Consider the following 26,609-nt stretch of genomic DNA (forward strand, 5'->3'; position numbering starts at 1 on the left):
TTAGGTATCCATTCTATACCTCGATATAAGAAACTTGAGTGCAAACTCCATCAAAAGCATCCCTTTATCTGAAGTCAAAAAATCTGTTCTTGGTAGACTGACAATCACTGCTGTTTCTGTAAACTGTGAATCAACTTCCCACACCTTAAATCAGCAAATTACTGTATTATTTCTCCTATGCTTGTCATTCAGAGCACTTCACCTTGAGAGGAAAGAAATAATTTGTTTCGTTGACAGTGGCTGATAATGAGTATACTTGTACAAAAGCATTTCATAAGGGTCAGTAGCCTGTAACAGAGGGATTCTTATACAGCTTTTCATCACAGAGCAAATGGAAAACATGCTTTTGCTGCTATTGAATCATATCCATTCCTGAAAATTACTGTGGTTCCCCCATTTACAGTGTGATTGAGACAGAGAATGAAAAATATCAGGTCAGCACCCACAGTATGGATCAACAAAATCAGTACTACAACAATACAGAAATTCTGAATATCATAAAGCACATGAAAACATTATGTTTCCATGTATCTCCCATTATCACCTGCCATGCTGGACTGCAGTGGAGGCAGGGCAAGGCTTCAGAGCACTAAATACATCAATCCATGAGGATCAGGCAATTTGTCCTGTGTTATTGTAGCTGTATAATAACTTCCACAGGCTGCTCATAACTTTGTTTGAAAAGCAGGTATATACCTCTGTAAGGGTAGCAGGAATACTAGTCTTCTCTTTCTTTTATATTAATTTCTTTTGTGTTATCCAACATTTGTGGAATATCCTTCATTGAACTATAATTGTGCATTGAAACAGGATTAGTAATTTTTCTACTCTGAATCTACTGGTGTTCCTATCAGTACTTTGACATTCAGAATTGAATTTCTGCTTCTGAACCACATTTCAGAACGTTATTTTTGCCAGCAATTTATATTGTATTATTCTTATTAAGAAATAGGCTTAAAAAGAGAGCAATATCAAAGACTTTTAGTTTTCCAAAGCTGAAGAGCTGATGGGGACAGAGAGAGCCCCATTTCTAACCCAGAACCACAAACCTAAATTGGCACAGTGTGTTAGCAAAACAAAACAATTCAGAAGAACAGAAATTAGAGAATGTAACAGACAGAAAGAATTGATTAATCCTATTGATTCAGAGTAGCACTATCTGCATTTAACACTACCTAGAAATAAGACTCTTCCTGGTTTAGAATTTACATGTCTAATAGAAACACCATTACATTAAGGACAACACACACTGGGAAACAGAGCCACCACCCCCATCTCCAAACAGAACAAAAAACTTTCCAGCCTGAGGCCTAAGAAAGTTGAGACCACACACCAGAGCAGCTTTTCATGATACAGAAGAATAAGAACCTTCTATGTAATCTGATATCAGATGATCTTTAGAGTCTTTTCCAAGGGTCATCTCTTTCACAACACCCCTGAGACAGACACATCTCCAAGGCAACTTTCTGACTAGATAATAATCATTATGTGTGTACAAACAGTGGACATTTAGTGCAGATAAGGAGAGAACAAGCTCAGTGTTTGGTCTGAAGTTGCCAGGAGAAAAGGAATAATGGGATTCCAGGTGACTAAACTGATTTTAAGCTACTTTCACATTCAGATCACTATCCCATGGGCCCTTTCCTCAGCCACTCCAGTTCATGGCCTAGGATATTTAAACTGCCATTAACATGTCAGTCTGTGAATTGTAGGGGCAAGACAGAATCAGAGATTTGCCTCCAGCATCTCTGCTGCGCAGGCTGTAACCTCTGGCCACAGGGCAGAGCTGGAACCCAGGAGTAGCAATGGCTGATCTCTGTTAACTGGGTCAAAAACTATACCCAGAATCATGACTGGTGGAAAGGATTTGGAGAATAGAGATATCAAAATTTAAGACAACAGGTATTTAAAGAAATAGAACTGAAACTGCGGCATCAATTCTCCACTAAATCTCTTGCTGTGAATAAAAATCAATAATAATCTTGTCTCTAACTTTTTAGGATGTGTTCAACAGATATATTTCAAAGACTCTGAAAGCTAATGGAGCCTGGAATATGAGTTTCATCCTTAAAACAATATGTAACACAATTATGCATAATGTTCTACTGTGTTACAAATTTACAAGAGAAATTTGACTTCTGTATAATTGCTTATTTGACATTAGTGTCTGTGTAACTGAAATCACATTGAGCTTTCAGCTTGTCTAATATTTTGTGCCTTTCCACCCGTGAAACATTAGAATTAGCCTGACTCTTCCACTTTAATCTAGCCCAAGTGAAATGTCCCTTCTGATCTTCTTGGCCTTAGGTATTTTTTGCAGCCACCCACAGCCACCTACACTGTCACCATGAGAAGCCAATGTCTTTCTCAAGGACACGAGGCACAATCAGTACACCAAATCCAGAAAAGAGAGAAACATGTTTCTCAGGTTTCTCAGCATTTCCTGTGCAGTAGAGGAAACCTGAATACAAGTAGCAGCATTTACCAAGTTCTAAGGTAAAATAAAGGTTAAGAGAGTCCCCTCTCTAGGACACAAGGTCATCACTCACACGTGGGTGATCAGTGTCTATCCCACTCTGCACAGGATTTCCTCTCCTACTCATTCTACTTTCATTACATGGGAGATTATTTGGATCCAGACAGCATAAAGAACCTGCAACAGACCCATGCTAGGCAGAAACTTGAAGTGAGCTAAAAGAACACCCTTGGCAGCAATTAGCTCCCTCTTACCAAGGGATGTACTTTTAAAAAAAAAAAAAAATTGAGCTGAAGATCCAATAAATGGCATGTTCAGCTGCAGTCAAAGGTGAGCACATTCTCTGCACCTACTACGATTTTCCCTCCCAAAACCAGGTATTATAGCCAAGAGGGTCCAGGCATTGCTATATGAGCACACTATAACACCAAAATAATCAGGCTTTAAGTATTCTGAATTCTTATTTGAATGCACTGCTACATTGGTAGGGGATTTGTTTTAAATTAACAACAAGGACAATATGAATAAAGATGATTTTGAATTCATAAAGACGAATTTACTTGGATTAAAGGAACTGGCATGCAAACATCTGACTCAACTAAGCTTCCATTATCTTACAGCAAAAACAAAGGCAGCACCACAAAATCACTAGAAACTAGGTTGAAAAGTGTGAAAAGAAGATTGAAAAAGGTGAAAACCAACAGCAATGAAGGTTAAAACCCAATCCACATACTCTGCCTTTTCATACACATAATTCACTGCAAAGAAAAAAAGATTATCTCCCACCAATGGAATGGCTCAAGGAAATACAAAACAATTACTGTTACAGAATAGAAAAAGACCACAGGATATGGGGAGGAATACTGTCACACTCCCCTCAAAATAACCAAAATACAAAAACAATCTCACTGCATACAAATGAATGAAAACACACAGCAAAATGACATCACAAAACCCAGGATGTAATACAAAGACTTACAAACTGAGTTCTCCCAAAAACAATGGGAATATTCTTCCCAGATTAAGTTTTGCCCACTCAAGCAAACAGCCCATGCAAAAATCCAAGGAACATCTCAAGGAGCTCTACCTGTGCCTCATGCAGAAGAAAATAATTTCATAATGCATGGCAACAAAGGAAGAACTAATCCTGATTTTTCATTGTTATTATAAATTAGGAACTGTTTTACAGCATCCACTGAAATTACTGTACCAAGACAGAAACTCTGAAGATGTAAAATGAAGTTCAGGCTCAAGAGGAAACACTGACTCCCTATTTTTGAATCCTCCTGCAGCAGCAGGTCTTTTGTTTTTGACGCAAAGAAGGAAAACACAAACAGCAAAACACCTTTAACCACCTTTTCAGTTTATGATTAACATAAAGCAATATCCACTATTATTTTTTTTCATCACTATTTTGGTGCTTATAGCACTTCCATTGCTAATCTAACATCATGGAATGAATATTTGAAGGAAAAAACAACACAAGTAGCAGCATAAAGTTTGTTTCTCAGGCAGGCAAGCTTCCATCCCTCAGAAGACAGCTGAGTCACAGAATGTATAAATAACTCTGTCAGGAGAATAACTTAGTCTCACTGTGAAACCACTCAGCAGAGCCAGAAAGGTGGGACACAGCAGGTGTTACCAGTGCCCAAGCAGTTCCCTTTTCCCCACATCATTTGCAACAGCTCTTGCCTCTTCCCAGCAGCATGAAGGCACACAGGAATGTCTGTTTCCAAGTGGTTTTGTGAGAATTCATTAACTCTGACAATTCACAAACCTTAACTGTGCTGGGAAGTCCCTCCAGCCACCGTGTGTCAATTAGAAAGAGTCCTGTGAAAAGAAAGGGAGCCCTACACAAACCTGGTGAGAAGTGGAGGGTGACACCCCACCCAGCAGGATTTCCCTGCTATCAGATACAACACACCCTTCACCTGCCCCACTGTGAGTAGACAGAACACACTGAGTAGAAACTCAAGGTCATTTGCAAGGGAGGCAGCAGAGAGACACGGATTCTCTGGACCACGCTCATGGAAGTTCACAGAAACATTTGCCTGCATCGAGGATTGCTTTGGGGAGCAGGCTTCTTTTAAATTAACACTTATATAAGAATATTGGTCCATTAAACAATATATAACTTAACTCATGACCTTAGCACTTAATATAAAAATTAAGGTGTAAATATACACATTCTTCAACTAAGACTTTGACTTTCCTTGCGCCTTAACTCTTTCTTCTTTACATCCAGAGGTAACAACAAGGCTTTTAGGCGTGTTCCTAGCATTGTATTTAGCCAAACCCTTCTGGCACAAAGTCTAGGGAAATCCACTTCATCCCTGAGACAGTCACGCCACTTCCAACATTAACACAATATTGCCTCATCTGTTGGCATGCTCAAGGACTCAAGGCTGGATGAAGATCACAATATTTTATATGACCTCATAAAGATATGCAACATAAGGCACTAAAGCATCACTTTACAAACTGTTTGCTCTTCTGCTCTTACGTTCCTTCAAGTCCATTTGTCTCTCAGAAATTTCAGTCATCCAAAGAAATTCTGGAGAAAAAAACTCCCAACCTAAATTCAAAGTTATGCCATGGATTTCTGACAGGTAAAATATGAGGACTCCTTTGATTCCCTCCTGAAGGCTGTGTGCAGTCACCATTTCCACTGACTTCAGAGAGAAGTCTGATGGATAGATGACCCTAAAAAGAAATTCAAAGATCCAAAATAAAGATGCAATTCTGGATGTACTTTTGCTCTAAAGACGTGTCTTGTATGACTTGTACTTCCTTAAGAGAAGTAACCAATTTATTGATTCCTGGGCTGCCAAAGTTTGTTCCAAATCTTGTGATGCAATATGAATGGCTGGAAACATCAAAACATGTTTTCCTCTCCTTCTGTAATCTGCCCTCCTTGGTAAACACCATTAGAGACTTGAATCCTCAGCTATAGCAATTTCTTATTTTTAGCTGGAGTAAATGTAGGCATTAGCATAATTCATGGCCAAATATTATTGTATTTCATTTGCTTTTAACAGAGGTGACAGCTAAGGTCAAGTCTTCCCTAGCCCAATTCCCTGACTCAAAAACAAAGCTTTCTCTGGGTAGTAATGCTTATTATTCATTTTATCCACTCCTTTGCCTTCTTCTATCCTCTTCCTCTATGCAGCAGATATTTCTCTGTGTTCTATGTTATTTTTACACTCATTTTACATCCATGTAATTCATGACTTCAGGTAAGGATCACAAAAATGATACTGAAGACCTCCACATTGCTGACATTTTCCTTCTATTTGATTTCTATAGAAAGAAAAGAAGTAGAACTTCTACCTACTGTCATCACATTATCATAACATGACAAAACCTTCTTAGGCTTGAACTGAAAAATTAACTTCTCTCCTGTATGTTAGGAGTATTTGGTGCCCCGGTGACAATGTGAATGTAGAGAGTGGCAGGCTGTGCTGCCAAAGCTGCTCCCTGGCCCTGGGAGGCTCCTGGCTGCCAGGCTCCAGCAGGCAGGCATGATCCCACTGCTGCATCCCACCGGGAGAGCAGGATGGCTGCAGCAGTGAGCCTTGCGCATTTATCTCCCTTTCACAGATGCCCAACATCCATGAATACCAATGAAAGGATCCGATGAAAATAAGTTTGTTTGTCATTGAGAGTCAGCTGTGAATGACTAACAATCAATGAATAACCCAGTGGGTGTTTGATTACACGGCCTGCAGTGTTAGGTTTTTGAAGACTAACCTCTCAAAGCATATTTCCATCCTCTTGGCTCCCTATGAGAGGATAAACATTTCAAAGAAGGCACTGTCTCCTGCAGTATTTGTTTGTACAGTGCCCTAGCACAATGGGGCTCTGTTCTCTAAGCAGTTCTTAATGAGAAGTTCAACACTCATTTCCTTTATAATCAGTTTGTGTTTAGTCTTCCACTTTCATGGTAGGCAAAAGCTTTATTGATCAGATCTCCTGTTAGTTAGTTGTTCACCTCAGCAAGAATTCTCTTGCTAGGTAAGAGAGAAGAAAGAAATTGTTTTCCTTGGCAGCTGCATTCTTGCTTGTGTTCACTTCCACAAATAATTTCAGCTAAAGACTATTTTCTTTTTCCCTCCAAGAGAGGAATTTGCTGAAATTCAGTCTGAGAGACGAGTTGAGGGAAGTGGAATTCTTAGAGAGCACCTCAGCTGTGAATACTGATCTCTTTGCAGCTTTGAAGACATGTCTTCCTGAGCTACTTATGATCGAGATTCCAGACTGAACACTTACTGTTAGGAGAGAGATGTTGTTCTAAAGAGTGAGCGTGTCTGCAGCATTTCACCTTTGTGTCTCTTTACAGGAAGCATTCTTAGGCAGGTTGACTCCCACATGCACCTACACTGCACTTTGTCTCATCAGTTTTTGCTAACACAGTAAAAGTGACTTAAGCCCTGCTTCTGCTTCTAGGCTTGGAGAACTGTTTTTGTGTACCAAGCCCCCCCAGGAGCAGCTCCACTGTAGCAGCAAAGACCCAGAGAGCCAAACACAGCAGTGCCCACCTTTGCTCCATCATGGGGAGGAACAGACAATTCTCTCCAGCAAGGCTGGAAGAATCTGTGCAGTGTTTGCCAAATCTCACTCCTCTTCTGCCCTTTTTGCTTCTCCATCATTTTTTTACTCATAATTGGTGTGGCTACTTTTATTTCATAGTTCTGTCTCATAATGGTTTAGTGCTATTTTAAATAGATTAAAATCAGATAAAAATCTTTAGATACACTGTACCACCCTCCTATAAAACTGAACAGTCATTTATCAATAACACAAATGATGTAAAGCAGTAGAGGAATCTGCAAGACTAAGACTTATAAACTCTGGGTTTGTACCCTTTTTTGGACATATTACTGCTGGAAATCCTGATAAATAGGAAAGAAATTCCCAACATTCATTGAGAAATGTGTAAGTTTAGGAACAAACCTAAAGTTAATTTCAAAGAATGCAGTAATGTTAACTGCTATAAATATGTGAAGGGTGGGGATGATGAACTTCCAGAAATGCTATCTGGCCACTTTTGCAAGTTTGAGAGCCTGGAAAGATCAGCAAATATAACTGGCTTACATGGCTGAAGGTGTTCCTACAAATGCCAACTGATATTATAAAGGACAAAATACTTGTTCTAAATGCAACAGAGGCTTTGGAAAAGGGGTTGAACAACATCTGAACTTTAAGGGAAAGGAAGGAGGCCAAAGGGCAAAGAAAAAAAAGAAAGGACTCTCTCTATTTTGGTTTTGCCTTACACTGACTGTAATGTTTTTCTTAAGCCAAACCACTTGTCAATCTACCTCATGAGCAACATGAGCAAGGCTTTTCAAACTATGGCAACTCACTGAAGTTGCACCTTTTACAGATGAACATCCATGGAAATTCCTCCTGGTGCACACTGTTACACTTTGCACCAGACCCTGTAGGAGAGCATTGCCCCAGATATGTCATGGTGAATTAGGACATCAGTGGAGAATAATGAGATCCATGAAAACAACATAACAGAGAGAGAAATAGTCCCTTGATAAAGGCAACTTTCATTTCTTGTCTGCCTCAGAGTCACTGTCGAGCTGAGACAGCTCAGAAAAGTATCAATTTAGAGTCACCTGTAAGGGTAGTTCTCATATAATGGGCAGCTGGTGTGCTCCCAGTGAGTCTGAGCCCACCAATTTATTCCATGCAGCAATCAAACATTAATGGGTTTCTGTTTTAACCTGTTCAGAGCAGAAATGGTGACTGAAAGAGATTAAATTGCATTCCATCATGGGTCTGCACAGTCAACGAGGTCCTTTCATCCTGCAATCTCTTTTTCTCCTTTGTGGTAAAAAGGAAAGTTGGGATCCATAAAAACTTCAAACACATTGCATTCTCCAAGCAGGAACTTCCCTGTCAATTTATCAGAGATTTCAGCCTCTTGATCTTTTCTATGTCTCATGATAAGACCCAATGCCAAGAAAGACTTTTCTTAAAGGGCCAGCTATAAAAATAAGCAAGGGGATTTTATTTCATACCTTAAAATTAGACATTCATTATTGATTAATTATATATTTTGGATTTATAACCAAGATTTGAAGAAAAGCACAATATTTGAACATACATAATTGCTATCACAGCATACAATCACTTTTTTTATTAAGCACAGACCCTATTTCCTCCTTGTATGAATATTTTATTCTGAATACGTGTTCCTGTTATTTGGCAATATCTCCTTTTCCATTTCAGCCCTTATTTTGAAAGAAGAAAACTCAGATGTGAAGATTTCCTACTGATATAATCTAGTTGTAGTTCTAAACCAAAATAAATTGGAAGTGCAATGTCTTAAAAAAACTCAGATCCTCCCAAATCTGTTCAGGCCTCAGACCTACAGGGTGGGGGAAGTGCAGACACTTCAGGCCCTGGATGGATCTTCCCAGCCCTCTGAAGTCACAGGGTAGGACCTGCCTTGCCGTGGTTTTACACAGAATATTCACCTTGCTGAAGGTGTTTGCATGCAGTGAGTTGAGCTGCAGCCCTCCAAAGAGCTCTCCCTGTGTTTGTGTGTGCGTGTGCATGTGCACCATTTTCTCTCAGAACAGGAGCAGAGAAGGAGCCTCCAGCAGGTTTCCAGCCACCCTAAGGAAACTGCGCTATTTTCTAAGGCTTGATCCAAGACTCCAGGGAGATTTATCAAAATATAAACCAGGCCAAGCAATGTAGATGTACCAGAAGGAAGATTATGAACTTTTGTGGACATATGTCCCACTATTTTTCCCTTGTGTGCTCTTAAGTGTCCCCAGAGCTGTGGGAGCTCTGGCCCAAAGCCTGGCAGGGGAGGATGAGCTGGGGGAGACAGGGCACAGGAGAGGCAGCAGATCTGCAGTGCCAAGGGGCCCTGATTCCCCTCAGCCTCACCAAATTCTTTGTTCTGTGGCAAAAGGCAGCTCTTGTACATTAAATGCATTGATGAGTGACAGTGTAGGTCAGGCTTCCTTCAAATAAAATTAAAGCCTTGCACTGAAGGATCTTTGGGTTAATTTTTTTTTCCCTTTCATGGAATAATGAAGCTGTTTGATTCCCACAAACACACACACACAGCTTCCAAGCTTAGACAAGCACAGCAGACATAAGAGATGATGATCCGTGCTCTAATCTTCATTCATTCAGCAGTGACAAATATTTATAAAACCTCAATTTTCAGAACCACAGCTAAGAGTCCAAGCACACTTTGGAGATGCAGATTCAGTACCCCAAGTTATCACATGAGATTTAGGAGTGAAGAGCTGACCTTCAGCCTTCCTGTTTCACCTCCCCACTGGTACAACAGGGAAGCCACCAGGTGCTGCACCAACCCCAGTCTGCCCAAAGCAGGGCAGTGGAGCCAAAAGCAACTCATGAGTATAGGTAACTACAGAAATCAGCTGTAACCAGCTGCTGCATTAAGTAACTGAGAGCAAAGGATCTGATATTCTACTATTATTTTGCATTTCATTTCTCCAGGTAAGACTACACTAATAGAAAAACTTTAAAGTTACTGAGACTGATAAAACGGGATCTTTGATGTCTTTTATGCTTACTTCATTCATAGTGTAGATACTAAACCTCCTGCTTTAGAAACTGAAGACTGCTTCATTACTGAATGGCTGTGCATCATGGCCCTTACAAATCTCTATTAAACTGAGGATTAGGCAAGGGCTGGAACAGATAGACAGTATATTTTCATTCAATCTCCTTTAAAATAATGATGCATGCAACTTCATGTCATTACTCTTTAATGGTCTTAAGCCTATTTAATAGCACTGTAATATTCCAAAAAGGAAAAAGGAATTATTTCCACATTTAATTTTCATTGCCAAAGTGAATGTGGTTCTTTCCATGGCAGATAAGCAGCTAAAGCTGCTTGGTACCTTAACTGGGATAGGACTGCATTAGCTCTGCTACATTACAGCTGGGCTAATGAAACAAAGCAAAATTATTAGCTTCAGACTCCCTGGAGAATCTGGAAATAACATTTGGCTTGTTCCTAGGGATGTCCCCAGGGACAATGGGGTGTGCAGGTGGCAGACCTGGGTGAGATCAAGCTGTGTGACTGAACTGGCTCCCTGCACCATCATCCCTGGCACCATTGTCCCTGTGTGGGGCTGCACAGGGACTGTCACAGCCCTGGCCATGGCACCTCTTGTGCAGCAGGAGCTGGATATTGCCTAGGGAATTGTAACCCTACCAAAGCTTTGTTCTGCCCTTATTTACACTGCTGGAACTCTGTGGGTGTTGTAGGTCCACTTCTGCTGCACCTCTGCAAAAAGGAGGTGACACTTGGGCTTCCCAGTTCCTGCATCTCAGTTGGAAATAAAAAGTTTTCCTTCTTATTTCCTGTCCTTCTTTTCTATTAAAAAATAACAATCACAATCTACGAGTTGTTATCTAGGAGAATCTCCTACTAGTTAATTTTTTAAAAATCAGATTGAGATGGAGGTCGTGCAATTCAGAACACAAAGAGTATCTGAGTCAAGGTTCAAAATCTTTCCTTCAATGCAATAATGTGATTGATTTTTTCCCCTCCTGGGGGCTGTTACTATATTCATATTTCAGTTTTAATTATCTTCTCCAGGATTGTTAGTGCTTCCACAAGATTCCTTCCAAGTTCTAATTATACATACTGGATAGATTAGCCAGTGTTTGATAACCTTTTATAGCCAATTGACTTCAGCTTCATGTGTACAAAAATCCGAGCTGGGGAAGGAAGAGGAATTGTATTAAATTACTAAAATCAAGTGAATCACAGCAGCTCTGCCCCTGCCCTCCTGTGCTGTGCTTTAACAGAAAAGTTGTCTGTGGACCAAAAATCTAGGGTTATTTGCACTAGGGTTATTGATCTAGGGTAAGTGGCACTGTAACCTAAAATATTTAAAGATTTTCCTTGCCAGGCTGCACTAGTCCTTAAAATCTACAAGCATTTAATTGACTTTTCCCAAGGATTTAAGAACAAAAATTTTATTAATTTTTATCAAATATATTATTTTCATCCATGAAAATTCTAAAAAACTCCACCTTTGAAGACATTATGAGACTGCAAATGTGGACAGAAACACATAAAACTAGTCAGGGAACTTCACTAGGTTAACACACTGACTGGTAAAATAAAACATAACTTTGCTCCTCATGCAGAAATAAAAATCTCTTGGGCTTTTTTTTTTTTTTTTTTTTACCTTAGCCATTAATTAATGAGGTTTCAACAGTATGAATGATTTACACTGACATGCTCTGACAGGTTATACATGGTGAGTAATGCCCTGTCAGATGCTTCTGTATTTATATTGAGATGAATGGCACATAATGTGATGCACATGCTAACAATGAACATCAATATTTAGTACTCCCAGCAAAGCCTGCTGGTATGATAAATTTGGCCTTAACTTCATATCTATCTGCAGACTTGCCTATCAGCTATTTATGTAAAGAAATATTTCCAGAGAACACTTACCAAGTATATTTACACATCCTCACTGCTTTGGCAAGAACTTTTACTTCTCCTTGGAGCTGCGAGCTCCACTCACATCACTTTACAAGGCCCTGAAGTCCATCAAGGCCTGGCAGGCTTGCAGCACCCTGGTAAGAGCCCCAAAACACACACACACAGTAACCAGCAAGGCTGCTGGACAGACAGACACCTCTCATATTTATACACCTTGCTCTCCATGGACTTGGCTTCTTGAAAGGTCCCTTCCAACCCCAATCATGCCATGAATTCCCCCAGGAAAGGCAATGAGACAGCAAGTGCAGTTCTGATAAAAGCCATGGAGAAGGTACCATAATGCCAAGCTCAATCACACAAATCAACAGATCAAACAGTCAACAGCCACATCCCTATCCATGTTCTTCCTGCAGTTTTGTAGCATTCTTTCCTGCTACCCAAGTCCCTTTCATCCTGTGAGACATTCATGATGGTGCCATTCTTAGTGACTGGGCTCAAAACCTTACTGCTTTGTATGGTCTGAACTGATCCTGTAAAGAATTCTTTGAAAGCTACTATTAGGATGATGTATGGCCTAATTTGGGTTGCTATAGTATTTAGAGACAGACTTATGACTGGGGAAACAATCTCCCACTCACTTGAAATGCAGGAAAAGCTTTCAGTGCTGCAAGGAAAGGCTTTCTGGCTGAAAAGTCATATTTTAAAGTTTACAGCTCCTGCTTCTGGCTCAGTGCTGCTACAGCAGCAAGGAGAGGAGAGGAGAGCCAGCCTGGCTGGGCTGTGCAGGGCCCTGGCTGAGGCTGCTCCAGAATTCTGCTCTTGCTGCTTTATGGGATGGATGTAGCAGCAGTTTATTACCAGAAGTACCAAGCTGCCATTCGAATCTTTCTACAGTTTTAAAAGCAGCACGTTTTTATTAGGATAGAAATGGCTGTGAGGGACCAAGTGCATTTTAGCACAGGCAGTGAGATGTAATGCAAGAACCCTGTGCAGGCCTTTATGGCTGGCAATAGACACCATTGCTATCAACCTTTTCTGTTGCCTTACATCAAGTTTAATGTGCATAACCTTGGTGGCAGAACCTCATCTCACACTCTCTGGCCTTGGGGCCTTATAAACAAATAAATCAGACTAAAGCCAAATGCCAAAGCAGACAGGAGAACCTCCTTTTCTCTCTTCATTCTACATATATCTGTTCATATGACAGAGAACCTCAAAGCACTACTGAATATATGCATTTTACTCTATGAAAACCAACACTCATTTTACAAATGAATATAGGAAAGTGGAATTTAAAACATTCCTCAGTTCTGAGTGCTTCATCTTATCCATTTTGGCAGGATTTTACAAGTGCTAAGCACCAGTTTCAGAAGCAGCTTATACTTGTACCTGGCTTCGCTGATGCTCAAACAGACCTTTAGGGGACATGAACTAGGTTCTCAAGAATTAGGAAATGGCTTTAAAACATAATTTTCAAGGCAGGAAAAATGTACCTTAGACAAATCCAACCGAGCAAATCAGAATAACCTATCCATTGCTTGGATATGTGACAAACTCTTTTACACACAACCACAACTCTCCAGACTGAGAATGTACACGAGTCATTTAGTTCAGCTTTGCTTCCTTTCAGGTAACTTTTCCAGCTGGGGAAAAGAATCTTTTTTAAGAGCACTCCTACTTATGACAGATTCTAGACCAGCTAATCTGCTTGGTGTTGCTTCTGCAGACTTTTACCATTCTGAAGCATGAGGTACCTGTGGCTTACACAATGCAGATGCTTGATGAATTTTAGTTAAACTAATCTCTGGTACTGTTCTCACTCCCAGCAATTTTAGCAGTGCCCGCTCCCATTCCTGCACTGGAAATTCGTTCCCTGATTGCAGAACAGATGCTTGGATATCCCACAGAGAACAGAAATGTCCTGCTCAGTGCGGTTCCAGGGCTGCTAATGAACTTCTAATTTACTACCACTGACACTCTATCCTGCCTCTAAACCTTAAATAGGTGCAACTGAGTTCTTATATATAACACAACCCTTTCCCCAAGAGATTCATGCCCTTGCTTAGTCGATACCAGAATCTTTGGTCTGGCCAAACATAGCACATGAATGATCTCAAAATGTCACCTTGTGTATTGCAGCGTGCATTTTGGGTTTTCTAAAGTTCTGTATAATTTTTGAGTTTCTGTAATGGTTCATCCACCCCCACACCCCTTTCTTTAATCCCTGTCCTAATCCCCCTCAATTGGCCTCCCCCTCTCCATTGTACCCCCTCAATACCCTGTCCCAGTCTATTGTACCTTCTATTGTATCTTATCAATGGACACTCCCTAGTAGTTGATGGCCCTGGTAAAGCCAGATGGCTCAGCCAAGGCTTCAGGTATCCTCCCACCCCTTTTGCCCCAAAATGGCAACGTCAATGCCCCCTGTACCTAAATCACTCCCCCTCATTTCCATCAGTAACACCCCTGTACTTAAGGGGCGGTAAGAGTCAAAAAGACTGACTCGGACTCTCACACTCACACTCTCTGACACCAGGGCCTTCACCCTGAATAAACACCTTCCTTACCACCCAGTGTGAGCTGCTCCTTTCTCCAAGCAAAGTCACGTCTCTGTCTGAAATCTGGAGCCAAAGGAATAACTGTTTTATGTGGTTTCCGAAGAGCAGAGCTAGCCAGGAGACAAGCTCGGAAGAACCATACTTGTGTATCTTTACCTTTCTTTCTCTCCCTCCCCTCTGAATGCCAGCCTGCACTGCTGCAGGAAAGCCATCACTTCAGAAGTGTTCCACAGGCAGCTGCTGCAACCACACAGCCCTCCCAGCTCCAGCAGAGCTGGCAATGCAGCATGCCAGGTGATAGCACTGTATTTAAAGTTCCTGTACTCTGGCACAGCCCCACATTTGCACTAAACACTCAAACACACATAATACAGAATGTGTTCTTTCCTATCATTAAAAAGATCCTCTAAGAAACAATCTTTTTTTTTTTTTTTTTTTTTTTTTTGTAACATTTACTTGGGCTTTTGTGTGGTCTGATTGTTGATTTGGGGTTTGTTGGAGTTGTGGAGGGTTTTTTATTGGGGGGGGGGCGGGGGGGTAACTTTTTTTCCTTAAGAAAAACCCCCTTATTTAGTGATTTTTCAGTGAAATCCTTACATGTTTCCTTCAGAAATCCACAGCACATTATCCAGAAGGTCTGTACTGACAGACTGGATGCTAAAAGACTTCAGCCTTAAAGAGCTTTTTATTGTTGTTGTCGTTGTTTCTTCCTTTTTTTACTTCAGACGTTTTCCCAGCAGTTCTAATCTGTAATAGAATATTTAGCTGCATCTCCTGTCGCTCTGTTGGTCACAGTTACTGATAAGATTTGATCCCTACTGCTCTTAAAATGCAAGGGACAGGCTGTGCCGGGGCGTGTGTGACCTTTCCAAAGCCAGGCCCGGCAGGATCCGCATCAATTGCTCTGACCTGTCAATGGGCAAGAGCTGCAGAGCCAGCAGGAGAGCACCTTCTGATGCCTGTAGTTAAATAACAGCCCCTCAGGAGAGCACATACATGGAACATCTGAAGGCTGAAAGGTCACTCTCATGGAATCTTCCAGTTTTTTAGGAGCAAGAGCTGCCATTCCCAGCCGCTCCTCTGGCTGGTCCCTGGATCTGCAAGGCTCCAGGCCACTTCAGAAGAAGAAGTATTTTCTTAGATATGAGCTTTTCTCCATAATTTATCATACTTAAAGCAACACCAAACTCCTGGCAGAAATTTTAAAAAAAAATCAGCTCTGAGGGGTGGAAATTCTTTAAACCAGCAGTAAGGCCCACCTGCCTTTTCATGCAGGTTCATGGAGGTCTCCCACTCCCCTTCCTGGGGCCAAGGGTCTCCAAACACCTCCACAGCAAGTAAATCTTTTATCCCCAAAAACATCCCGCACTTAGAGTTTAAAAAAACCTTCCAAGACTTATCACAACACGCTAGGAATCAAGGCATTCCTCCAGATTTTTAACCTAGACAGCTCTGCACACCCACAGAGCTCTGATCCCACCACAGTGCTCTGGCCTGACCTTGGCAGCCCTGAGCTCCCGCCCCGCTCCCTCCACTGCCTGTTCCTGCAAATCCTCAGCAGCTCCACAGCTACAGCAAGAAACTCTTCAGCAAGCAGAACCTGCTTTCAGGAAAAACAGAACTTTCACCCACCCAAAAGGTTGTGGAAATGTCCTCCAACCCATTTTTTTCTTTTTTTGTGTTTTCTCCTGGTTCCCGTGCTGCTCTCCTGCTGCTTTTAGGCGCCTCTGTACCTGTTGGTATGGCAGATGAAAATCAAATTGATACTGTGCCTCTGTTTGTACATACTCTGGTCTTTGGATGCTTTGGCTTACTTTTAGAGAAAACACATTCAGAGATTTCTATTCTTAGTCCAAGTCTGGCGTGATGCTTTTTAGACTACCTATTCATCAGCATATCAACAGGCACATCTAAGAGCTAAATAGTATTTTTACCATGAGCTGTTTTGTTGCCAGATTAAAGAGCAAGTGACTCAAAACTAGATCTTTTACTACAAACATCATGAGCTTGAAGTAACACAAATGTTTTCCTTTCTAAATTTTTTTACATTTCCTCAAATCTGCCATCACTTGACACCTTCCCTCCCTTGTTTAAAAGCTTTTCTAATCCAGAATGGCACAAGAAACAGAATGCTGTAAAGTGCATACATTGAAGTCTGACTGGGTAATTTGGCAATAGTCTTACAATAACTGTTTTTCCAAACCCACTAGTACACTTTCTCAATGTTCCAGTTAGTATATAAAAAATAATGCTTAAACTGTTCAACTTCTATAAAAACCTAGAGCAGGCAATGCATTCCTTGGCACAACCACACATTTCAGAAATGGGATTTTTATCACAGTATTTCATTTCCAGTCAATCGAGGTCTGCATTCATAGATCATTTTACACACACATTACTCAGCCACTGCTGCTTCTATCTCTGGCCTGGTAAATATTTTCGCCTTGTGCAAAGGATATATGGGCAACACAGCCAAGATGAATTCTTGCATTAGTCTTGCAGCCCAGATGACAGTGACATACAGCAAGATATTAGAGCACTATGGTATCAGAAACGTACAGTAAGCCTGAGTAAAGGATGTAGCCTAGAGTTTTATGGCCCAAGACCCAGGAAAACAAAGATAAAAGGTACACTTCCACGGTAGCACACGGCCAGGTTTAGTCATTCAGGATAATACACCACATCAATTAAATTTAACCTATTGATTCATCGTCTTCCTGGAGCCAACCCAGGTGCCTTCAGTGACAGCTTGGCCTATTTCATGCAGTGCAATAGAGATCAATAAGGAGGTGCTGTGGGGTAGTAGATGGTGCCCATGTGTCTAGCTAAGAAAAAAATATGAAACTTAGAGTTATTAAACTGTTTTACTGCTTCTAAATGGACATCAGCATTCTATAACGTAATCCAGTAGTAAAGCAGTAGAGAAGTCTGGCTCTTGGAAGTGTTAAAAGGCTGCTGTGCTTCTCTGATGGGCAGCAGGATATTGCTCCCAGCAAGTTCCCAGTTACTGGGAGCAGGCTGGAGTCAGTTTTATGGGCACACCAGAGGCAGCTGCAGAGCAGTGCATAACCAGCCTGTCACAAGCAAAGAAAGCTTTGTTTTTCTATATGGATGGGAAATCTTCATTTCTCTTTACAGGCATTAATCCACTGAAATCAGGCATATTTAAAAGACAGAGTTCAGGTTAAGCCATTCTTTCTACAGCCCAGCAATGCTGCACGTAGAGCATTTGTGCTTCCAGCCTTATCAGCATTCAAAGCCACATCAGTTTAGCTAACAGTACTAAGATTTTTAAACAGCTAATGAATTCTGAGTATGGCCAGCACTACTTTAATTCAAATCTGCCTTATAGTGAGCTCTCTCAGCTCAGCAAAGGCAGCAGTTTAATGTGCAATTAAAGCTCTCTCTGCTATGTAAGCTGATTTTATTACATCAAAAATCATAAATGAGAAGAATTAACACATTGGAGAGTCAGTCTAAGGTGATGAAGAAGAGGAAAGTTTATGCAAAATACAGACTGAAGTTTCAGTCACCTTGAAGACCACGGAAAAACCAAACATTTTATTAGTCAATTTGCTAAAATGCTACAGAAGGACCACAGAGCTTTAGCAGAGTGACTACTGAAATCCCTTCATACGTGACCTGTACTATCCTGTTCTTATTTGTAAATTTATATGAGATGTCGTAAACATACATATAAATAACACAGAAACAGTCTTGTGATAGTAAGTAATCCACACAAATTCTATCAGAGCAATAAACTCTCTCAGAATTTTATCCTCAGGGCTCCAGATAACCTCATCCAGTGAGGAATTCAATAACTCCATCACTCAAGAACCAGAAAGCAGGGTGGTAACTGGGTTTGGAAGAAATGCTAATGAAACTCTACAGATGCAGCTTCTCAAACTGAATTAATTTGATGAGAATAGAACACAGAGAATCATTTCAGGCTTATTTTTTGACATCTTTCAAAGTTAGAATACTTCCAAATTTATATGCTTGAAACCCTAGCAACTGCCTCAATTTTCTAATGTAATATCTTTGTGGGTAGAATCCTGGAAGACAAAAATTTATTAGCACATGGCAGTATTATTTAATCTAACTTGGTCTGCAGGCTCAAAACACTTAATCTAAATTCCTTCAGAATTAACCATATTTAGTGTTACTGTGATTGAATTTTAATAAGCTGAAATTAAAGCTGGGCCAGTTGGAGGAGGGAGACATAAAAACTGAGCTACTCATTTTTTGCTTTCAAACACTTGCAAGTTCTTCTTAATTTTTAACAAGTGAGAGACCTCCAGGCATGGCAGATATCACAGTTTGGTGGGTACTCTACAAAATAAGATGAAGCTAAAAAATGAATACTTTTCTTTCTTCCAAATAACTTTCAACTAAAATATGAAAAAAAATTTAAAAATACGAAACAGATTGAGGCATGAAGAAACAGCACTGCTTTATGAAAACTTAGTGGTTTAATGCCAAGTGTACCACATTTTTTTTTTCCTAGCAGAAATATTTTGAGGCATTTCACAATGTGATGGGTTTGTGTGAAAGTGGCAACATGGAAAATAGGTGGCTCATAACACACAGGGAAGATGAACTGGAGGGAAAGGCTGAACAGAGGGAAGGACCTCTCAGAAGAGAAGGAGACATGGTAGAAGGACAGCCTGGGTCAGTGTTCAGAGAAGGAGAGGGAAGAAGGCAAGGAAGAGCTGAATCCAGAGCAGGATGAGCTCAAAGAAACTGTCTCTAAAGTTGTCTTAGCAACTAGTGTCTCACATATTCAGAAAACTCTCCCATTTCAAAACTTAGATCACAATTACCTTTGCACTTTAACACAGGTTAAAACTTTTTAAATCAGGACCGAGGCGGGTACAACTGTGCCGGATACTGTAACTTCTGCTGCTAAGGCTCTAACCACATCTGGGGAAAAAAAAAAACACATCTGGAAAAAACTTACGTTTCTGGCATGTGATACTAACAGTAAAGTGTCACAAGTTTTTAAGGGTGTGTTGCCATGCTAAGCTGCAGACTGAAACAAAACATTATAACTTAGAGAAGCTGCATAACTTCAGGCATTTATCCTTGACAGGAATGGTTCTGTGGGAAGCACACCTCTCTCATTTATATAGAAAAGCTCAGGCTGCTAAACTGAGAGGGTCTGCATCTCCACATTGACTCATGCTATCAAACATAACTGCAATAAAAAGCACCATCCTATTTGGATTTCTTATTGATCCGTGTTCTGCCATGAATGGCATTATTTTCTTCCTTGACCTCAGTTCAGGGAACAATTTAGAAGCTTTTCAAAATCTGCTTTTCTATTGTTCAGAGCCAGATTTGAATTTATTGAACAAGAACTCTTTTTACAAATGCCTCTTTTTTTTTTTTTTCCTGGATTCTTTTTCTCTTTCCATCTTGTTTTTTTTGTTCTCTCCCTCCTGTCCCAAGGTGGATGTGAATCTCAGGCTGCCTGAGTAGCTTTTAAACATTAAACAAAACACATCAGCTTGCCATGTCTGTCTCAGCAGAAAGTCAATATTCACTCCAGGAGCAATCAAGCACCCAAGAACAGAGGCTATAGCAAAGGGCCGTAAAAAATGTAGTAACAATGCCTGAAAGTGCTTTGAGTAAAGGTTTTCTTGTAAACCTGCAGTTGAAACCAACTTTATCTAAGAAATTACAAAGGCTTTGATCAATCTGAACTAAATTTTTATATTATAAACCCAGTGTGTGGCCAAGTGTAATTTTGAGCCACACAATGCACAAAGAGCTTCTACCAAGTTTACTGAAATTCTAATAATAAAGTTTTTGTGTAAATTTTGCAATTCTATACCTTTGATGCACTCAGAATTTCAGCTAACCCACATCTCAGGATCTTTATTGCTTCTATAAATGCAAATAGTGAGAAAAACATTGGTTTTGTAGCAGTACAGCTTTGAAAATCTTTACCTAATAAATAAACTCATTTCACATGTCACTGATCATGCACTGGATGACAAATGTTTTTTATCATTACCAATCTCAAGAAGACTTTCAATGAAGAAACACCTGTGTCAAGAACAATGAATGCTACAAATGACCCTTTTTTCCCAGAACAACTCAAAAATATTGTAGCTAACCCAGCAAAGATTTTAACCTTCATCCTATGAAAGTAGAAATGCTTTCTTTGTTGTGAAAAATCTACATAAATAAAATGACTGAAGATTCTATAGACTTAAAAAATAATTTGCATATTATTAAATAGTCCAGGTAAGCACTACGTAATTTCACCCTGATATAAGCAATCTTGGGAAACAATTCTAAATCTGGGGATTGGGTGGCCACTGTCAGAGCTACATGCTGAGATGCAGAATGGACAGGAAATTGATTCTGTACTTATCCAAATCTTGCCACCAAAGCAAGAACCTGTAAATGCTGAGGTACAAGGAAACTATTTAATTTCTATTTAATAGCATTTTGTTTCTTCAAAGGAAATGGCCAAACTAATTCTACTGTAATTTATCCAACAATTCAGACTTCTCAGAATGCTTTCCATTCTCAGACATGCAGTGCTTCTGGCAAAATGGTGGGGACAAGAAAAGGAGGAACTCGCAAGAAAAAAACCATTATGAGGAACTAGGATTTCCTGCAAGGGCATCAAAAGATTTTGTAACAGACTAGCACCCAACAAGGTAATAATTTCTGTATATGTAATAAAGGCCAAATCCTCCCATGAGTTACGAGCATTCTCAGCATTCCCTGCAGCTGAACCAAATGAGTGCAACCAAGTCACACCATGAAACAAAACAAATGCTTGTAGAGTGAGAGGCTTATGAGATCAAATGGAAATGTACTCAAATTAAAATGGGGTGAGGCAGGCACCTGATATGGGTAGGTATGTCAGTGAACATAAATGGTTTTTCATTTTTCTAACAAAAAACTAAGTCTTGGCATTATAAAGCATAAAGGATTCAAGAAAAAAGACAGAGACTAATCCTGGGAAACAGGAATGGGAGGTGAAAAGAGGACTTTTACCTGAAATACAATCAGGGTAGCAAGCATTCAGCTTTCCACTTGAAATTTAGAAAATAACTCAGCCTCAAATCTCTGAAGGTTTATTATAGCATCTAAAACAGTCCTCCCCAACACAAAGCATTGCACTTGCTTTCAGAGAGAGCAGTCTTAATTTACAGCCTATTCAATAACAAACATGTAAAGGTTAGGATCTACATTCTTGCAAGACACCATTGAAAATCCACCTTTGTTTATTTTTAAGAGATGCCTTTTTTTCTTTTCTCACCATTTACTTCATGTCTCTTCTTTGTACAGAAAAGCGAGTAGCATGCTTTAGTTTGATCAGTGGCTCATCCACCCCAGCTTTGCTTTACAGAAGCTGCAGCCCAGGTTCTGAGTACAGGTGATGTGAAAGGGGAGCTGAAGGGATTAATCAAGGGAATTATGAGAGTGATGAGCCTGATAGGTACCCTGGTCAGCTGAATGGCACCTCTAATGAAACTGTGTCACCAAACGGGCAGATATCATCATGGAAACAGGCACAACTCTTAAATCAACATTTTAAAGATCGCAGAATGAACTGAAGAACACTCATCCACCCATGAGCAACCCCAGTACCACAAAATATATTTTTATTTGATAATGTTAATATTAACATTCTCTTGAAAACTTTTCAAGCTCAAGATGATTGTGGAAAGTGCTGAAGGCCTGTGAAACACAAATCTCATTAAAATTGCAACTAGTTGTGAAGAAAGGTTCATTAATATGAGTTAGACTGAGTCAGCAATGCTTGCTAACACAAGGTGGTCTCAGCCCAGAAGTCTTAAATGTGGGAGCAAACAGCACTAGCAGAACTGGCTCTGGAGTGTGAACAGTTATCATCAAGAGAAACTAATCATGCTCCCAAGTTTCTGGGTTTAAGTCTTATTTTTTGCAGCATTTGCACAAAAACACTGAAGAAAAAAAGTTCTACAATAATGGGTAATGTGTAAACTACAGAATGAAACATTTCAGACAAGGAAACACCAATTCCTCATGCTTTCAGAATATGTAAACATTTTACACTTAGAAAAACATTTAAATGCTCATAATTGCAATGGGCACTTATCCCCTGAGAACTCAGTTGATTTGGGAATGGACATGTCAGCAGAGAGCCTGCTGAAACAGAACTTAAAAAAATAAGTGAGAACAGTAGCTAGCATGGAAACAATATTATTTTACAACGAGTGTCGTGGAAACACTCATCAGCCTCAAAAAAAGCTGCACCAAAAGAACAACTTCAGCACCTTAAATCAGGATTTATAGGCAGTCACAAGCTCCAAATCATCTACAAATTACGATTATCTGTCCCAGAATTACAGTTGTCTTGCACACAAGGATGACTTTCTGGAACTCATGATTTTTTTTAAAGCCAAACTTCTGTCTTGGCAGCAGAATTTAATCTCTCTTATTTATGGTTCTCCCAATTCCCCAAACAATTAGGTGGCAGAGGAAGGAGGGGGGAACAGTGGTTGATGTCTCTTCCCAGTGTGTTGGGCACTCCTCCTTTCTGGCACTCTGCAATCAGGGTGGCATCACAAGGTCAGGATGATTTGTAGCACCAGAGGATTGCAGAAGCCTCAGGCAATTGTCAGAAGCCTTGGCTTCCTACTAGAGCTCACTGAATTATTTCTGAATTTATTACTATGGCAAACAGCTGCCAAATAATCTCAGTGCCCACAGCCCAGAAAGGCAGAGAGGAGTGAATTAAGTTCAAAGGAGATGCAAAGTTTCTGTCTATGCAAGATGTCACCCTCGCATACACAGGCTGATTTATTTTTTTAGTGGCCCAACTGCATTCTTTCAGTGCCCGATCATTCTGGAGCCCATGAGAAAGATGACACGTCTCCAATAGCAGGTTAATTATAAATTTATGGAGTAGGGGACAGAATACTGATGTTATAGATCAAGATTCTCCCTAAAATTTATTCAGAAGAAATGAAAGGGTATTTCTAAAGCTTTAGTTAATAACTAAAGTTAATAACTAAACTTAACTTCAGTTAATAACATTTAGTTAAATGGGTGCAAAAGGCAAAGCCTGAGTTAGAGACTGAGGGGCTGTGTAACACAGCAGTTACAGCACACCTGGAACCACAAACACCAGTTTTTAGTTCACACCTCCATTACCTCTGCCTCTGCTTACTCATCTCTAAAGCAGAACTGCAATTTCTTACAATCTTAGCTGATACATTTGGAGAATTTTGCTATTTGAGAGATATGAGATGGCACCAAGATGAGCTGTGGCTGTGATTGTGACTGAGAAATGGTTTTCCAAGCCAGGGAGTGGATGTGTCACCAGTGTGTATGCAGTGTGAGCCAAAAGGACTGACCATCCTTACCCAGCTCATTTTCCTGCTGATGGAAGAGCCTGTGGGCAGCAGCCAGGGATGGTCCCACCTAGAGTCTTTGGAGAAGCCAGGGACTCAATGATGACCTCCAGGATTTTGGAGTTGGGGGTATAGGGAGCCCAAGGCCCACTAAGACCCCACTGAAACAGAGATATTAGCAGCATATGAAGGGGTTGGAGCTCCTTCAGAAGCAGTCAGTGGAGAAGCACAGCTCCTCCTGGCACCACAGTGTTGAATTATTTGTTCCCAACACCAGTTGGTTTTTTTTTCTCTTACCTGCTCCATAGCATGTTCCCTTCATTACATCAATTTCACTATTCTTTTTGAATAATGATGTGCCAAAAATTAAAAAAACATTTTATTTTTATCAGATATTTTCAACTGATTATGAACAACAAAACCAAAAAAAGATGTCTTGAGTAACAATATAAGGAATTTGGGTAGCTGATCCGTATCTTCAGAAATGACAAACAGAGAATTTGCTAAAAGCCACATGTAACTCTAAAAATGTCCATAGTAGCATAAAAAAAGCAGAATTTAAAACTTGTAATTGCTGCTCCTTAAAAATGTGTATTTTTAAAAGAAAAGTACCCTGAATGCTCATAGCTTTCTCACATTAAGTTACTACATTAAGAAAATATTAGTATGTATATATATATTTATATGCAGCTCAATGACTAATATGCATATTAAAAAAATAAGGTGTTATTTGGTTTGGCTAGGGTGGTTTAGAAAAGACTTTTTTGCACTTGGCAAGCTAGATTACCAGTCATAGAGAGAACATAAGATAGCAGATTTTAATATGTGAAAGAAATTAACTACAATTGTTAAATGTTAAAATTATAGAACGACCCTAATCCTTACACCACCACTACTACATTTCCTTTTGCAGTGACCTTTTCTACTCTGAAATGAGCCTAATGAAAAAAGCACAAATATACTCAAGTCCTTTAAACCAACCAAAGTTCATCCCAGCTTATTCTCTTCCAAACTTCTCATATTTACCAAATTCAGCAATGCTGTGTACAGTGCTGCAGTAATAAAAATGTCATGTTTTGCACTTTGCTGCTGGCACAGCTGCTATGCCATCCCTCTGATATAACATACTCTCCTTGCCTATAATGTATTAAAAGTTTCTCCTACTCTTGCTATGAGATTTTGCTCTTAGGTGAGGTGTATGAAACAAAGGACGTCAGTGACCTGGTATTTTTTTTTCTCAGTTATGAAAGAAGTTTTCCAATATAGCTGCAATCTCTGTCCACTCTCAGTAAGCCCAGCTCCACAAGTCCTGAAAGCCAAACCTGTCTGTCATTCGTTCACACTGAGGATTATCCACAGCTGCCTGGAAACAGCTCCTTCTCCTCCTCCCTGCCTCCATCCTCTCTAATAGTGTTTGCCTCTTCCCTTTCCCTACTACTCATTGGGAGAATAATTTAACTCATTTTTAGCTCCACACAATTTCAAAAACCTTTTCATTTGTCCCACTCTGCCCACAACACAGTTTGTTCCTCTCTGGGGACAGCAGGGAGCTGCACAGGTACTTACACCCAGGGGTTCACAGGTGTGGCTGTTTCCTCCTCACCTAAGACAAAACTGCCCAAAAACAGCAGCTCACCCTCACCACGGACACCAGCCCTGGAAGCCCTCTGCTGTTTTCATCTGGCTACTCTGATCTCTGACTTTTCCTTCTAAAAGAAACTCCCACTCAGGACACCTCCCTGTGCCTCTCCCCTTCCTCTTGTGAAGTTTTTTCCTCGGTTCACTTCCCTGACTGATCCAGGTCACTCCAGAGCTGCTGCCAGTATGCAAAAACCCCACTGAGGCAGTGCTGCCCTGGAGGCTTTGGCAGGACAGCACAGGGAGGAGGCAGCCACACAATTCTGGGGCTGAGACAGACTTACCTGAGCTCAGTGACAGCCAGGAACTGGACACAGAGCTCAGGGACTGCACATCCTCAACAGCCAGCACACTCCCAGCTGGTGGGAACATTGAAAGGGCATTATCTGCCCTAAAATGACAACTAAAAGGAAAAAAAAATGTTAAAAATTAAAACCCACTCTTTTTTTCTCCTCAATTTCATTCAATTAGGTGAGTGAACCTTTTCTTCTATATAAAAGAAAAGCAGAATTAAACATCAAACAGCAGAACACTTATAGGCAGTACTATGTTTTTCCTTCTAAGGGGTCTTGAAAAAGAGAAGCTTGTTCCTGTCTTGATTCTTTGGGCCTGGTTCACAACACCACCACACTTCTTTTACTGTGATCAGGTAGGATTGAGGACCTCAGCTGAAAGCAGCCTTAATAAGGACCTCTCCTCTGTGCAATTTACCCATCTATGTTCTCAAATTTAAGTCATAATATTTAATACCTCATTCACACATAATATCTGTGAATAGAGATTAAAATAAACATCATAGAAGTGGAAAGTCTTATTTCTATGGCAGCACTGATGGTAATAGAAACCTCAGAGATAATGGTAACATCATTCTCCTCTGCAAGGCCATTCACCAGTTTTTGTGCTATCAAGGACTAAAAAAATAAGGGAAACCAGGAGGAATCCAGTTCCTAAGCAACGCTGTATTTCTGTACCCCACTCAGGCTCTGGCAGAGGTTTATCTTGCTCCAGGCTCTGAAACTGGATACAAAAGGTCTGTGGCACTGTCTGGGATGCACAGTCCAGCTTCCAATGGCACCTTATTAAATCACACTCTTCTTGGGCTGTTA

The sequence above is a fragment of the Zosterops lateralis genome (genome assembly GCF_965231275.1).
Source record: "Zosterops lateralis genome assembly, chromosome: 15".
Lineage (NCBI taxonomy): Eukaryota > Metazoa > Chordata > Aves > Passeriformes > Zosteropidae > Zosterops > Zosterops lateralis.